The 13,077-nt window shown below is 42.8% G+C and overlaps 1 protein-coding gene across 4 annotated transcripts in view; it reads left to right on the top strand.

Annotated features, from left to right (window-relative positions):
* The first annotated feature begins 413 nt into the window (after positions 1 to 413).
* Positions 414 to 13,077, top strand: part of Wasf2 (WASP family member 2) — a 61,759-nt gene continuing 49,095 nt past the window's right edge. For 2 of the 4 annotated variants that reach the window (XM_027399552.2, XM_027399553.2), the window contains exon 1: positions 414 to 599. The gene's annotated coding sequence lies outside the window, so the exon portion shown is untranslated. Of the gene's footprint in view, positions 600 to 783; positions 913 to 13,077 lie in introns of those variants that run through there. The other 2 variants (XM_027399554.2, XM_035439546.1) reach the window with 2 other exon arrangements.

Raw genomic sequence — 13,077 nt, 5'->3', positions numbered from 1 at the left:
CTGGGACAAGGCGTGAAGGGACATAACTATTTGCAACTCGAGGGGTGTCCACAGAAAGTTCATAGGCTCGGCCCGTTCCTTCCACCAAAAATACTGACTTTTCGGACTCCGATAAAAAGAAACTATCTTTCAACACAAGTTGGACGAGGTCTTGCACTTTCTTAGCTAATATTTTTCTACTCGAACTTGGGCGTCGATTTACCATCATTTCTACCTCCACTCCACTTGGTTTGCCCTAGCCTCTGTTTACTCCGATTGCGGAAGTCCTTCGGGTGGAGCTCCCGGGACACTATCTTTCAATACGTCTTTTGCGTACTTATTTAATTGGCATTGGATCCGGACCAATGGCATAGCTGGAAGCCCGGGGCGGGTGGGGCGGGGAGCCAATCAGAACGGTTGGCGGGGTGTGGCTGCGTCCCGGGGCGGGGAAACACGTAATGGCGGAGTCGGGCCGGTGGAGTGCGGCTGGGGGTGTAGCGCGCTGAGGTGGGCTCCGGCTGTGTGGCGGCGCGCGAGGCGGTGGGCTGGGGCGCACTCCGCGGGGACACGGGCCGGCCGGCCAGCCCTTCATGCCGCTGAGGGCGACTGCTCGAGGTCAGGTGAGCAACAAGTCCCCGCTGGGCGCGTCCGGCTGGGAGGCGCGAGCGCCGGCCGGGCGGCCCCTCAGGGTCCCGGGGCGGGGGCTGGGGGGGCACCGGTGCCCGCTCCGGCTGCCGCTGCCACGGTCCCCGTGCTGTCAGTGCTGTGGCGACACCTCGGGGGGGGGGGCGGCCCAGAGTGCCCTTCGGAGACTTGGGAGGGCCGGCGAAAAGTGACGACCTGTGGCCCTGTCACCAACTCGCCGGGTGCTCTTGAGCAAGTCACTTCCGTCTTTGGGCCTCAGTTTACCACTTGTAAAGAGACTTCGCAGAGGTACGTGAATTGGGTCTCAGCAGTTTCCCGAGGGCTTGGGCAAGTTCTTCTCCAGGCTGAGCCTCAGTTTCCATATTTGGACCACGAAGGGATTGAGGTATCTTTGAGGTCCCTGGCCCGCTAAGCTGGGGAGTGGGTAGAGCACTCTGTGTGTGTGCGCGCGCACGTGTGCACAGAATGAGCCGCAGAGAGAGGATCCTTGGCTGACGGGACCACTTGTGCCAAAGCATGGGTGCCACCCAGATCGTGACGGGCCAGGTTCCTTTGGTCCTTTGAGATGAGGAAGTTTTATACACAGTCGTTCATAGATTCAGAGATGACGAGGACGCCCTTGGAGCCTTTGGGGCTACTATTGTCATTTAAACCAAGCGCGGAAGAGGAAAAAAGCCAAAAAAAAAAAAAAAAAAGAAAAAAAAAGTTTATGGTTGTTCTACTATGCGTCAAACCTTCGGAATACATTCTTGTTAAGATTTTTTCTGTTGTCCTTAGGAGTTTACAGGTGAGGAAGCCAAGTTTCAGAGAAGTTAAGTAACTTGTTCAGGGCCATACAGTAATGCGTGGCAACGTGAGGGTGTTTCCTCTGGGAAGCACCGGGGGGCAGGGGTAAGTCACTGCTGGCTTAAAAGGGAAGTTTGCTTTGTCAGAAGTGGAGGAGGGCTGTAGCCCAGAGATTTGATTTCACTTCTGCTGTGGGGACAGGCGAGGTCTTGAGCTCAGGGTTATTAATTATAAGTCCATCCCCTTTTTTCACTCTGTGACTTAGAAAGATCCATTTCCAACTGTTAAATGTCACTTCGAAGTGTGTCAGAACAGCAGAGAATTCAGTTTGAGTTCATGCAGGGGTCCTGGAGCAGAAAAGTTCAGCTTTTGGTGTACAGACTTCTGGTTCAGGCTGGTACCATTCCAGTGTCTTGTCTCTCCTCTGTAGGAAGGCTATATTGTATTGGGAGGAAGAAACTACCCATCTGTTCGTTTAAATTTCTTTGGGTTCCTCAGGGTTAAAGTTTCAGTAGCCTACCTGTGTTTAAGCGCAGCATTTCTTTCTTTGTACTTCCCTTATCTTTCAGGTGAATGAAGACAGTGGACTTTGGGTAGGAGGAGGCTGGGTACCATAGCCCTTAAGCTTTATAACCCTCAGGAGGCTTGGGTTAATCAAAATAGTAGTTCAGCTGTGAGTATTGTTCTCATCTGTCAATGGTAGGGAGGAAGAGGAAGTTGCCGAGAAAGAGGGCGTTTCTTAGCTGTGGAGCCACTATGTATTTTCTTTGTTTGAAATTCTAAAAGCAGAAAAGCAGCAGCTAAAGGAGGAAGGAAGGGGAGAACTTCTAAATTCTGCTTCCTGTCAGAGAGTTTTGAGGACTGTCCTGGGCTGTGTGGGAGACACTGCTTGCCCAGGAAAAGGCAATTGGCTGGACTTTGAGGATGATATTCTAGATTCTGGAATCTAGAATGAAATAACTTTTAAGTCCTAAATCCTCTCAGGTAAATGTTTGAAGAACATTTTAGTGAGTTCTCATTGTTGATTCATTGTTCCCACCATACTTTCCAGTCTCTGGCCAAATTTTAACCAAGATTTAACTCTGGGTTTTTTTGGCATGATCTGACTCTGCTATTAGAGGACGAAGAGCCACCATCACTTGAAAAATATGTGTTTGGACATTTGTTTATATCTGTTGTTATTTTCTTCCCTCCCCCGCCCCAGACAGGGTTTCTCTGTGGCTTTGGAGGCTGGTCTGAAACTCACAGAGATCTGCCTGCCTCTGCCTCCCGTGTGCTGGGACTAAAGGCGTGCACCACCACATCCCGGCTATTATTTTCTTTTTAATGTTATTTATTTTTCTGTCCTTGAACTGGTATCTTTTTGTGTCTGACTCTCAAATGTTGAGATTACAGACATTGGGCACTACCATTGGATTTTGACATTTAAATTGTTTTATTATTATTTTTTAATGGCTATGAATCACCATATGGGTGTTAGTAACTTGGGTCCCCCGAAAGAGTAACAAGTGCTCTTAACTGCTGAGCAATCTCTTCATCCCCTTAGCACCCCACCTTCTTTTAAATTACCTGCATGTGTGTGAGTATGTGTAACTCCAGTTCCAAAGGATCCAATTCCCACTTGTGATCTCAGACAGCAGGCATGCTCATGGTGCACATGCATACATGTAAGCAAAATACTCGTACAGTAAACACTGTATAGTGGAGTTGATTCTGAGTGTTATGTGGAAAACTTTTTCTTTTCTGTGACATAAAACTTTTTTTTTTTTTCAAGACAGGGTTTCTCTGTATTGCTTTGGAGTCTGTCCTGTAGACCAGGCTGACCTCGAACTCACAGAGGTCTGCCTGTCTCTGCCTCCTGAGTGCTGTGATTAAAGGTGTGAGCCACCAATGCCTGGCTTGACATAAAACTTTTACTTTAGTTAAAATCTGTCTGATGTGCATTTTCTCTTAGGTACCAGAATATATCTTTTAGTACTCTCTCTGTACTAGCTTTTAGATGCTAAAATGACCCTCTCTCCCTTGTCTTTATTTGTGGTGCTGATGATGGAACTCCATTGTGTCTGCTAAGCAGGTGTGATTTACCGCTGAGCTACATCGCCAGCCCTTTCTGTCCCCCCTTTTATAAATAATAATTTATAGGTTCTTTGCTCTCTTTGTTTTCTATAGCTATTGAGAGAAATAGTACCTTTTTCTGAACACCCGAGAGAAAGATGATTTGTGCTAGCAGGATTTTAGAGCTGGTTTGTTTTTTGTTTTTTTGTTTTTTTTTTTTTTCTTCTTCAGGGTTGTGCTTAGTGTAATATGGGGTAATCATTAGTAGATGGAATTTGGGTCAATTTTTCCTTTTCTTTTTTTCCTGGTGCTTTCAGACAAGGTCTATTTTCCATAAGCTTGCCTGGAACTAGCTGTGCAGCTGAGGATGGCCTTGAACTCTTGATCCCTGTACCTTCACCTCCCAAGTGCTGGGTCCCGAGGTTTGTGCCACTGTACTCAGTTTTTGTGGTGCTGGGGATTGAACCTAGGATTTCAGTGGATGCTAGGCAAGCACTCTTTCAATTAAACTACATCCTCAGTCATACTGTATGTATCCTAAGCTTTTCTGAGCTACCCCTACTATAGAATGAAGTTCATTGTTTGTCAATGAAGGATTTCTTCTCTTTATAAGAACCCCCACGACAACATAGATTTTAAGAATCTTGTCCTTTAGAAGACACTGTGTTTGAAGACTTCAGTTCACTATTTGAATGGCTCCATAGTGTCTGATAATAATAGCACTTTCACTGGGATGTAGGGAGTGTAGAATGGTGGATTGCAGGTTGCAAGTAGTGGGATTGGACCAGGGAATAGAAGTGATTCTCATCTAGACCACCCTTTCGTAGTGCTGACACTATGGAAAAGTAAGTGCAAAATAGTGAACTAGCACGCTACATTCTACCATAAGCTTGTGACTCTGAGTACATTCTCTAAGTCAGTCAGGAGTAGTGGCAGATACTTTTAATCTCAGTACTCTGGAGGCAGAGGCAGGTAGGTCACTGAGTTCAAGGCTAGTGAGTTCCAGGACAGCTAGAGTGACATAGTGAGACCCTGTCTCAAAAAAATACAAAACAAAACAAAAATCAAGTCGGGTAACCATGTCTTATATTTCTTTTGTGTTTGTAATTCCTAAAGACCAGAACTTGAAACTGGTCATATCAGGATTCTCCATGAAAAATGTGCTTGTTAAGTAGCATAGGAGTTCTGCTGTCAATACATAACCAGGTTAAGAATTGTTTTTTTTTGTTGTTGTTGTTGTTGTTTTGGTTTTTGGTTTTGGAGACAGGGTTTCTCTGTGGCTTTGGAGGCTGTCCTGGAACTAGCTCTTGTAGATCAGGCTGGTCTCGAACTCACAGAGATCCACCTGCCTCTGCCTCCCGAGTGCTGGGATTAAAGGTGTGCACCACCATGGCTGGCAAACTGAAAGTTATGTTTGTTCCTTGAGTATCAGTCTTACTAGGGTTGAGTGGGGTGACAACTGATAGTTTTGGAATAGGTAGAAATGCATAATTTTTTGGGATTTGAGTAAGGGAAACAGACTCCTGGGTACTAGTGATGCCAAAAGAGGGCATAGAAAGTTGTAGTTTGAGGGGCTGGAGAGATGGCTCAGTTGTTAAGAGCAAGTACTGTTCTTTCAGAGGAACTGAGTTCAACTCCTAATACCCACACCAGGTGACTTACAGCCAATTCCAGGGGAATCTGACACCTCTGGTCTCTGGGCACCTGCTCTCTTGTGCAGATAGACACACATAAACATAGTTTTATAAAACAAAATAAAAAATAAAAGAAAGCTGTAGTTTGAATGGGTCTCCAGCATGACATGAGAAACAATTGATGCTCCATTGCTTTTTGTTGGATGGCTCCTTTTTTTGGGAAGAGTATGTATAGGCTGTGAAATAAAATGCTTTTTGCTTACCCTTTAGACCAGATCTAAGACCTCATCTTCTTCTTTGGGAAAGGCTCATTGACTTACCCCCCCCCCCCTTTGTTGAAACACTAATCAGGGAGTCAAAACCAAGTCAGACAACAAAAATTACAGACAACTAAGGAACACTGAGAGCAAGAGAAATAGTTTTCCCAAGGGAGGCAGGGAGAGCACACCAATTGGTTATCCAATACCAAGTGGTCAACTCTAAAAGAAACATACAGAGACAAATAACATTTAGACAGAGCAGGTTGTATTTTTTTTTCTTTTCTTTTTTTTTTTCTTTTTCGAGACAGGGTTTCTCTGTGTAGCTTTGGAGCCTATCCTGGCACTCGCTCTGGAGACCAGGCTGGCCTCAAACTGACAGAGATCCGCCTGCCTCTGCCTCCCGAGTGCTGGGATTAAAGGCGGCAGGCTGTATTTTTATATTTAGGAATACACACACACACACACACACACACACACACACAAAGACAATGGAGAAAAGGGAACAAAGTAGGGGTGGTGGGTACATTGGAGAATTTAGAGAGAAGAAAGGAAGGGGAAATGATGTAATTATATTATAATCTCAAAAATTATTAAAAATCCCACACCAAGTCAGACAAGTTATAAAGTTGCTTTCCCTGACTGTGTGCTGCTCCTTCTGCTTCTCCTCCTCCTCTTTTTTTTTTTTCTTCCTGAGATAGGGTTTCTCTGTAGCCTTGGCTGTCCTGAAACTGAATCTTGGAGATTCAGCTGCCTCTGCCTACCAAGTTCTGTGATTAAAGGCGAGCACCACCATGCCTGGTTTACTGTGTGCTGCTGCTGCTGCTCCTCCTCCTCCTTCTTTTAAATACATTTTTATTTAAATTAGAAACAGTCTTATTTTACATATCAGTTACTGTGTGCTTCTTAAGAACAGGACTTAATGCTGTTCTTTCTAATGGAGATTTAACCCAGGCTTTCATATGTGCTAGGCAAATGCCATACTACTAACTTATATTCCCAGCCTCTTCCCCCACTCCCCCCCTTTGAGACAGGGTCTTACTCTGAAGCTCTGTCTAAATGTCCTGGAACTCACTATGTAAACCAGGCAGGCCTCAAACAAGATTCACCTCCCTCTGCCTCTGCCTCTGCCTCCCAAATGTTGGGACTTAAAGGCATGTGCTACCACACTTGGCATTCCCAGCCCTTTTTTTTGGGGGGGGGGCTCATTTTTGTATATCAGTGTACAACATATCATATAGGCTTAATAAATGCTAACACTGCCTGTGTTTTATTCTGTTCTTAGAGTTTTATTTTGAGCTAAGATCTCATTCTATAGCCCAGGCCAGTCTTGAATTCTTGATCCTCCTGCCTGAGCCCCTTGACGTCCTGAACCACCATGTCTGTCTGTCTTTTCTAGGTTCATTTGTGTTGATTCTCTTAATTACATTTCATAGTCAGATTAGAATTTTAAATAGCTTCCGGTTTGCTACCCATTAGGTGCCAATAGCTTTCTCCCCCAATGTGATACCCAGAAATATCTCTAAACATTGTTACATGGACAGCGGAGCCAGATTACCCCAGTCAAAAACCACTGAGTTAGCAGGGGTAACTCAGTGAAAGGAAGTGCGTGCAGATGTTCTGAGGTGGGTGTTTGGCTTCTGTTCCTTCTTTCTGGTTATAGGTCTCCTGTCTTTGGATGAGAAAAGAAATTGAGGGAAATCAGGAAGTGACAACTTTAAAATAGACACATTATCTTTATTCTGTTCAGATTTTATTTTATCAAGTTAAAATCTATTGGAGCAGTACAGATAGCTGAATTATTTATGCATATCTATGTAAATTCAATTTCTTATCACTGATTAAGACTAGATGGAGTAAAGAGCTAGTAGACTATTACTTTCATGAATGAAAGACTCACAGAAAAGCTTTAGGCCTAAGGATCAACCTTCATTGGTTTTTTGAAGAAGTTGCTACAACCTGTTAGGATTCTTCTAATGGAAGTTTGAGCTTTATGGCTAAGATGTATCTTTGTTGTCCCTGCTTAGATACTTCATAACTAAAAAACAGACATAGGGCCTTCCAGGGGAGAAGCTCTTGCTACCCGGCCTGAAGACCTGATGCAGCCTCTGAATGAAAATGTTTCATTTCTGTTTCACCAAGGAAATAACCCTGACAGAAAGTGATTTAGGGGAGAAAGGGCTTAAATTTTGCTCACAATTCCAGGTCATAATTCATTGAGGCAGGAATTTGAAGCAGCTAGTCACATACACAGCCAAGAGCAGAGAGAGAATGAATGCATGCATGCTTCTATTGCTTAGCTCATAGTCTCTACTTTCTTTACAGTGTGCAGGTCTGAGTCGTTACACATTAATGAATGCACTCAGAACAATCCCTCACAATGTGCCTACAGGCCATCCTAATCTAGATAGTCTTTCTTTGAGATTTTCTTCTGAGACCATTCTACACTGTGTTAAATTGACAATTAAAACTAAACATCACAGGGGCCCACATGGTGGGAGAGAATTAATTCCTGCAAGTTGTCCTCTGACTTCCATACACACAAAATAAATACATGTAATTAGCTCTGTCTGTCCTGGAACTCTCTCTGTAGATCAGGCTGGCCTCAAACTCACAGAGATCTGCCTGCCTTTGCCTCCCAATTGCTGGGACTAAAGGTGAATTCCAGGGGTTATGAAGAGAAACCCTGTTAGGGGGTCGGGGGAGAGTGCTCATTGCTCTTCCAGAGGACAGGGTACCCCAGTTTAATTCTCAGGTGTCTTTGGGTATTTGCACATACATGCACATACATACATGTGAATAAAAATTAAAAATTTTAATGAAAAAACTTGCAAAATTGAGTAACAACAGCAAATGACACACACACAACACATACACATACCCTGCTGTTTTAAGTATGTTTATGATTTTGTGTTGAGCTGCTTCCATGTTTATCCTGGGGCTATAGATAGGACTCCTTGCTCTATAGTAGTATAACATTAGCGTCACTCACATCCTTAGTCACCATTAATGTAAAGTTGAATGAATGTTTTTTTTTTTTTTCCTGTTTCATTTGAAGTTATGAATGGTACTCTAGAGAATTCAAATGTATAGTCATGAATAGTATCTCAGAATAGTTACCATTTATGCAAATGAAACACACTTCTTAACTTAGAAACCAAACAGAATTGAATTAGAAAAGAGAAGAATAGAAACAAGGATTGTACAGAGGGAATGCTGTTCGGATACAGACGTATCTTAGAACAAATCTGCTTTTCATCATGATTTCTAGATACCTAAAAATAAACAGTTTGAGATTGATGGCCAAGGCTATGAAGCTTTACTTATGATATTTATTTTTGAGCTCTGGTTTTCCTTCTCTGTTAAAATATAGGAAAATCTGAAGTGTATTCTCTTAGTTGTAAGATTAATTCCAGTCGAATAAAATTAAGTTTCTTATTTTAGGATATTGATGCCTTTTTTCAGAGAGAGTTATGGTTCATTTTAGTTTCAATTTGAGTGTATGCACACCTGTTTATTACATACATATATCTCGTATAACTTAAACTAATTTAAACTCAGTAGTTGACACAATTGAATAACAAGAGCAATTCTTTTGCTCTGCAGTATTTAGAATTATCCCCTCTCCCCATGATACCTTTGTTCTAGCAAGTATCAAAACCCTTTCTCAAAACAGATTTTTTTCTTCTTCTCCCTCATCTTGTGGTACTGGGATTGACCTAGAACCTCATTCATGCTAGGTAAAAGCTTCATTTCTGAACTACATCCTCATCTCTCTTTTTGGTTTTTCATTTTGAGACAGAGACTCACCGAGTATCCTAGGCTGGCCTTGAATTTACTCTGTAACCCAGCTGGGCCTTGAACGTGCAGTTCCCCTGTCTCAGCTTTCCAGGGAGTTAGGATTAAGGCCTATTCCATCAGGCCTGGCTTCAAAACAGATCTTGAGAAATTGTTTGACTGTGTAGAATATTCCCTTCCACTTACATTGGAAACTGTAGATTCCTAAAATCAAAATTGGATTTTTATTAGAGGACCAACTTTGCCCCTTTCTAGCTCAGGTTCACTGAGCTCCTACTTTGATATATTCTGTTATGTTCAGTCCCCAGCATTTGAGATAAATTATGTTAGTAGCTATCTTTTATATTTTATAAATAAAGTACATTGGTTCAGAGATAAACCTTTTTTTTGGGGGGGGGGAGTGTTGGTTTTGAGACAGGGTTTCTCTTGTGTAAAAGTCCTATCTATCCTAGAACTAACTCTGTAGACCTGGTTGGCCTTGAAGTCATAGATCTGCCTGCCTCTGAGTGCTGGAACTAAAGGTGTGAGCCACCACCACCTGGACTTAGAGATTAACTTTTTGGTGTTTTTCTTTTCTTTTCTTCTTCTTCTTTTTCTTTTTTAATTTTTGTTTCATGTGCATTGGTGTTTTGCCTGCATGTATAACTGTGTGAGGGTGTTGGATCTTCTGGAACTGGAGTTACAGACAGGTGTGAGCAGCCACATGGGTTCTGGGAATTGAACCTGGGTCCTCTGAAAGAGCAGCCAGGGCTCCTAACCATGGAACCATCTTTCCAGGCACAAGATACATTTAAAAAAATCACTCTATGCCGGGCGGTGGTGGCACACTCCTTTAATCCCAGCACTCGAGAGGCAGAGGCAGGTGGATCTCTGTGAATTCGAGACCAGCCTGGTCTATAAAGAGCTAGTTCCAGGACAGCCTCCAAAGCCACAGAGAAACCCTATCTCGGAAGAAACAAAACAAAACAAAACACCACTCTACTCATGAATAGTAAACTTCAGGCTGAAATGCCCCCCCCCCCCTTTTTTTTCTTTGCGATTGTATCTTGTGTAACCAGGCTGGTTTAGAACTCACTATGTAGCTGAGTGCTGTCCTGGAGCTTGTTCTGTAGCTGAGGGTCTCCAACTCAACAGAGATCCATCTGCTTCTGCCTCCCTAGTGATGGGATCAAAGGTGTGCACCACTGCCACCTGGTATTTGAAACAGTTTTATGCAGCCTAGTCTGATCTATACTTAAGTGTAACAAAAGATGTCCTTGAATTCTTGATCCTCTAGCCTCACCTCTATCTGCGAAAGTGCTAGGATTGTAGGTGTATGTCATACCCTAAGACTACCCACCTTATTTTTATGTATCTACTACTCAACATTTGCCATTGGTAGGAGGGAGTGTTGCTATATGATTAAGAATTTAAATTCTGAAGCCAGACATGGTGCATGGTGGTTCGCATCTTTAATCCTAATATACAAACAAGTGGATCTCTGAGTTAGAGGCCAGCTTGATCTTCAGAGTAAATTCTAAGTCAGCTACAGAGTGAGGTTCTGTCTTAAAAAAAAAAAAAAAAAAAAAAAAAGAGCAAAACAATATAGATATTGACCCAAGTGTGGTAGGGTATGCCTATAACCATAACCCTGGGACGCAGGTAGGAGGATTGCTATGTGTATCAGGCCAGCCTGGGCTGTAGAATGAGATCTCCAGAGCCCCCCAAAATGTCCACTTAGATTCATATGTAATTTTCTCTGTCAGGAGCCTTGGGCAAGTGATGCGGCCTCTCTTAGCCTGTTTTCTCATCTGTAAACTACAAAGTATATTTCAGAGAAATATTGGGAGGATTAAATGATGCTACTCTTTAGTCCAGTGCTTAGTAACTATTAACAGTTCTTTCCATAAATTAAGGAATGGCATACTTTGCCAGGTACATCATCTGTCTAGTCCAGGATTATACTTTTTTTTTTCTTATTTTTGGTTTTTCAAGACAGAGTTTCTCTGTGTAGCCCCGGAACTTGATCTATACACCAAGCTGGCCTTGAACTCAGAGATCCACTTGCTTCTGTCTTCCAAGGGCTGGGATCAAAGGCCGGTGCCATCACCACCACCACACTTTGCACCCTGGGTTTTTTGTTTGTTTGTTTAACCATACAAAAAGTATAGTTAGCCAGTTTCACTCAATCTAGACTATCCTAGTTTTGCTGGTAACATTCAGAGTGCTGTAGTCAGGAATTCACTGACTGTACCTTCTTTCTCCATCAGGCCTGATAAGGGTGTTGATCTTGGCTGCTTCAATGACATTTTGTTTCTTTAGAGCCTTCTTGGTCTGGTGCTTGTGGACCTTGACATCCTTGTGTTACTCTCTTCTGTCTGTCCTGTAGAAGACTGTATGGTTGGAGTGGACTTGGTGGTGTAAGTTGTCAAGCTTTTTCTCCTGAGTTTGCTTTTCTGCAGCTATTTGGAGCCACATGCCTTGGGTTGCTGGAAGTAGGTGGTATCCAACTCTTAAATGTGGGTGTGGTATTCAGTGCCTTTCAATAATACCTTCCTTGCATTTTTTTCTTTGCCTTGGCTTTGACTTGTGGGTGAGGGTTGGGGTGGCAGAAGCTTCTTTTCTTTCCTTTGGCACTATTTTGTTGAGAAGGAAGATGTCTGCTTAAAGCTTGCTCTAGGACTTTGTAGGAAGGCATGAAAATGCTAATTTCAAAAATTAAGGCTTTGTTGCCTAAAATTTATAATTTCTCTTGGAATTTCTTCTGGAAATGTTACCTATGGATTTATGCCACTTTTGAGTTGAATTTTTATTACATTCTATATTCCCTACTTCACCAGTGAATTTGATTATTTTAAATTCTGAATTGGGAAGTAAACAATTGGGTCTAATAAAAACAATAGCTACTAACTAAATACTGAAACATTATATTAGAATTTTTCTATTCTCACAGCAGTCCTTTAGATTATCATAGATAAGGGTCAAAAGCCAGGCTTTTAGTTGGGTGTGGTGGCTCAAACCTTTAATCCTAGCACTGGAGGCCAGCCTAGTCTACATAGTGAGTTCTTGGCCAGCCAAAGCTAAGAAAAAGACCCTGTCTCAAAAGATAAAAAAAGGCACTTGGGGGTGGAGACAGAACCATGAGACCAGGAGTTCTAGGCCATCCTTGGCTACATAGTGAGTTCAAGGCTAGTTTTGACTGTGTGGATAGCATCCTGCTTCATACACATAGAAAGAGAGGGAGAGAGGGAGAAAAGGAAAGAAGAGTTTAAAAAAATTGGTTGCCTTATGGTTATATGGCCAAGCCTACTAAGAACAGAATTTGGAAATTCTGGATTACCAAGCATGATGGTGCATTCCGCCCCCCTCTCCCCCAGACGAGGTTTCTCTGTATTGTTTTGGAGCCTGTCCTGGAACTCGCTCTGTAGACAGGCTGGCTTCAAACTCACAAAGATCTACCTGCCTCTGCCTCCCAAGTGCTGTGATTAAAGGCGTGCGCCATCAACACCGGTATTGGTGGTACATTCTTGTATCCTGCTTATTCCAGTACTTAAGAAGTCTGAAGCCACAGGATTGTAAATGCAAGGAAAGGCTGAGCTACATAGCAAGACTTTACCTCAAAAACCTATTGGGTTTTGGGTTTAAATAGCAATGGTAACAAAGTAAAAACATTGTTTCTTGACTTCTGTTTTGTAACTTTTAAGATTTGATATAGAGGTGGGCAGTGTTGATGCATGCCTTAAATCCCAGCGCTTGGGAGGTCGTGGGAGGATCCTGAGAGTCTTAGGGCTTGAGGCCAGCCTGGATTACAGAGGGAGTTCCAGCACAGCAAGACTACACTGAAGAAACGCTCTCTCTCTCAAAAAAAAAAAAAAATTATCTATAAGTTACTGAATCTACTGTTTGGAATCTACAGGACCAGAGAGAAATATGAAAGTCCAAGG

Source organism: Cricetulus griseus, chromosome 2, assembly GCF_003668045.3.
Source record: "Cricetulus griseus strain 17A/GY chromosome 2, alternate assembly CriGri-PICRH-1.0, whole genome shotgun sequence".
Classification (NCBI taxonomy): domain Eukaryota; kingdom Metazoa; phylum Chordata; class Mammalia; order Rodentia; family Cricetidae; genus Cricetulus; species Cricetulus griseus.
This window is presented reverse-complemented; position numbering and strand designations above follow the sequence as displayed.